The following is a 4534-nucleotide window of genomic DNA, read 5'->3' on the forward strand; positions in this document are numbered from 1 at the left end:
CTCCTTTCTACTTCCCCACTTCCATCTTTTTGTGAAAGGAATGAATTGTTAGCAACTTTGAAGTGAAGCTGGGCACATTCTTCCTTTTATCTCCTTTGTATCCCATCTCATTTCTTGAGAGTAATCTGCTTTCCTGAAGCAGACCTTTTTACTTTGCAACTCAGCACTGTGAGTTTTACAAAGGCAGTCACCAAACACATACCAAAGATGTGCACTTCCACAGAACAGTAAGAGAAGAAAAGCAATGTGCTAGAAAGTCCTTGGTTGGTACACACCTAAACCACATTCTCTAATATTATGTTTGTTAGCAATAAAATGTCACTATGATTTCTCTCTGATAAACATGAATCAATAAAAAAAGTAAATGATATGAGCTGAAAATGAATAGCACTACTCATAATTAGAAAATGCAAAGTGAAAGTATAAATACCACGCAATCATGTAATCCACACGAATTTGTAAAATATAATTGAAACTTTTAGGTACCACTGATGGTAGTATAAAGTGGTATAATCACTATATCTGTCAAATAATGCATGGTAAGGTTGGAAATTCACATACACTATACTACAGTAGTTTTATTTCTGGTTATATCATTGTTATACCTCTTTACACAATCTCTAAGAAACATACACAAGTTTTTCTCTTATGATATTTTGTGATGGGCTAGGTAGGCACTATTCACTTTAGTGAGCCACTTTCCTCTGCATATTCTAAGCGGTAAATATTGGGTGGAATTCTGTGAGTAAAAATGGTTCATTAACTTAGAACTTCAAAATTGCAAAGAAAATGACCATCATACAGTAAAAAGGATAAAGATACTTGTCTTAGTAATCCAACTGAGAACACAAACTACAGCCACAAAAAATCAACATGAAAAAGTATCAATATTGTAACATTGGTTGAAAAATCAAATTGTAACAAAATTCCATTCATACAAAATCCATGTGTGTGAATGGCATGTCTTAGTATTACTGGTAGAGATCTAGCTAATGAAACAATAAGAAAATATTAATATAAGAGTTATAATTTTTAGTTTATATAGATAAAATTTTATTACTTTTATTATTTTCCATGATATGGTTATAAGCAAAGGGATTCAACCATTGCTCTCATGCCCCCCCATTTTTTCCATATTATTACTACTTCAACAATATTCACAAGTCCAACATTCTGTGATTTAAGTGTATCATGACATCATAGGTATCGACAATGGTAGATAGTCTAGCATCCTATTGTCAAGGTATATTTAACAGTTTTATTGGGTGTCCTCCTTTTATTGAAAATTAGAGATGCATATTACCATGTATATTTACTCCAAAGTATGCTAGTCTCCACTATATAATTCATACATAAGAATATATATTTACTTACATATCTACTTACATGTCTATTTATCTTTTATTTTGCAATGAGGTTGCCTTATATAAGAGAGAACATTACAATATTTGTCCTTTGGGTTTGGCATATTTCACTGGTGTATAGTTGGAACAATTTGGTTGTACATGGTAGAATTTTGTTCTTTTTAATGGCTGAGTAGTAGTCCATGGAGTAACTGCACCACAGCTTTTTTATCCATTCCTTTACGCCAGAGATCCACTTCCACTGACTTCAGAGCTCACAAAGAATGTGTGGAATCAGTGACCAGAAAGACGAGATTTCTATGATGACTTGTTGCTCATCATGGAGAACTCAAAAAGCTGCCTCCTTTATACAGAAATCATTACAAGCTTTTATGCAAACATCCAATTATTTCATTTTTACTTCATGGTTAAAAGAATGATTACAAAGATAATTTTAAAAATCATAATCATTTTACTTCAAAGAAAGCCTTCTCAGCAAGCCATTACTCATTCCAACTGCAGTTACTCGGAAGAAGCCAGGAACTCCTCAGTTGGCAGCATATGCGGTTGCACAGTAATAGGTGGCTTATTTACATCCAAAGTCGATTTTCATTAAACCTAAGCTAATATTACCTAAAAAATAAAGACTATAACATTAAAAAGTTTATAAATGAAAGGAATTTATAAAGGCATATGTTATAAATTCTTATTCAATTTCAAAATCAATCATACACTAACTACCATCACCTTCACCTAGTATTGATTCAATTTTGTCTGTTGTGCTTATGGCTGAAGGGCAGTGAGAAGGATCAGGATGGCTAAGCCTCTCTATGAATGGAGTGTATTCACAAGAGACTTCATTTTATCTTTTCTTTCCCTAAATATAAGTGCCAATATAAGGTAGAAGTTTCAAACCATTTTCCTCTAGGGGCTCACAATGTCTACCTCTCTTTCAGAAGCCCCATATACTTTCTGCCTTACACAATGGGAAACCAAAATGACTGTGTCATTCCATGTATTACAGCAGTTCAAGGCTACCCGGTAAATACTCTTTTTACTTCCACAATTGCCATCTGTTTCTAAGATATTATCAAGCCATTTCTTAAGGAGAATGTAAAGATTCTTATGGTAATTTCTAAGACAAAGGTGTGCATATAATAAGGTCTGGGAACAATATGGGCTCAGTTGCCCTATTGTATGCTTTTGGCTGTGTCTCATTGTCTTAAGTTGCTAAAGACACTTTTACCATATCATGATTGACAAACTCAATTTCAGGTATTATATCATTTGCAGAAATACTTTCACATTTGCAGATAAATAATAACACCCTCAAGAGTATTCCAAGAAATATGAAAGAGGTGATCAAGTGTCCATACAATGGAGTGAGGTAACAATAAGGTGATTAGAGAGACATTCTGCTCGGCTTTGCCATGCAGCTGGAAACTCCTTGTAGCCTTGCCAACAACAGAGCCATCCTGCATACACCTTTGTGCCATTTCCCCACCTGCATGGCTCACCACACAGCAGATCATTTTTCAGTAGTCTTAGCTCTCCCCATTACAATTCCATAGCCTCTGTACTAGCCTTCATTCCCATCAACAGTTTGGTGGGTACCTTTCTAAGAATGTTGTTGAATTTTGATTGGGATCACAATGAACTTTTATCTTACTTTTGGTAAAATGGACATTTTGATAATGTTGATTTTGCTGATCATCCAGAAACATGGTACATTTCTCCATCTATCCATGTCTTCTATTTCTTTCTTTCTTTTATAATGCTTTGTAACTTTTGTCAAATAAGTCTTCCAAGCTGTTAGTTAGGTTTATTTCTAGGTATTTATGTTCTTTTTTGCTATTTTAAGGGGTCCTGCAGTTGCAAGTTTTTCTCAGCCATGGAGTTATTTATGTGAACTAGGACCATCATTTACATTCAGTGATTTTTAAATGATTTATTTATTGTCTCTTTTTAAAAATATTTATTTATTGTTATTGCAAAGTCAGATATACAGACAGGAAGAGAGACAGAGAGGAAGAACTTCCATCTGATGATTTAATCCTCAAGTGGCCGCAACGGCCGGAGCTTAGCCGATCCGTAGCCAGAAGCGTGGAGCCTCCTCCAGGTCTCCCAAACAGGTGCAGGGTGACCAGGCCATGGGCTGTCTTTGACTGTTTTCCCAAGTCACAAGCAGGGAGCTGGATGGGAAGCTGGGCTGCCAGGATTAGAACCTGCACCCACATGGGATCCTGGCAAGTGCAAGGCTAGAATTTTAGCTGCTAGATTATTGCACTGGGCATTCATTGATTATTTTACACTGTTACCCTGCCTAACCTTATGAGTTCCAAAGGTCTCCTCATTGAGTCTTTTGATTGTCCTATGTATAGAATCAGATCATCTGAATATAGGGATAATTCTTTTTTTTGCCTAGTAACTCCAGTGAGGACTTTCAATGCTGTGTTCAACAGCAGTGGTGAAAGTGGACATCCTTGTCTAGTTCCAGATCTTATTAGAAAAGCTTCCATTTTTTTCCTTATTTAATATGATGCTGTGTTAGGTTTTTTATATATTACTTTGATTGTGTTGTAGACTTTTCTCTCAATGCCAATATTGCTTAGGATGTTTAGCATGGACTGGTGTTAATAAAACGTCCTCTCCACGTGCAGTAACATGGACATATAGTTTTTATTTTTCAGTTCATTGATGTGGTGTATCACATTCACTTATTTCCCAGGAATAAGTCTCACTTGGATTGGGTGACTAACCTTTCTGACTTGTTGCTGAATACTATTGGCTAGTATTTGTTGAGGATTTTGTGTTCATGTTCTTCAGGGATATAGGTCCATCATTCTCTTCCTCTATTGCATCTCTTTCTGGCTTTGGTGCTAAGTTGAGGTATTTTTTCAGAATTAGAAAGGATTGCCTCCTATTCCATTGTTTTGAATGACTCGTGGAAGATTGGTGTAAATTCTTCTTGAAGCTAAATTAATTATGGATTAAATAAGAAATTTTAAAGGTAGGTTATATATTCTTTAACCTTTAGTATGATGAAATCATACTCCATAAGTATATCAAAAATTTGAAAGATTACTAAATTGATAGCTAGAAAAAACTTAGCTTTAAATGTTTATATAAGAAAAAGGCAAGTGATCTAATATAAATAAACTATATTCATTTTAAAAATTAAAAAATTTAAA

Source organism: Ochotona curzoniae, unplaced genomic scaffold (assembly GCF_017591425.1).
Source record: "Ochotona curzoniae isolate NIBS_2020 unplaced genomic scaffold, NIBS_Ocur_1.0 scaffold_4506, whole genome shotgun sequence".
NCBI lineage: Eukaryota > Metazoa > Chordata > Mammalia > Lagomorpha > Ochotonidae > Ochotona > Ochotona curzoniae.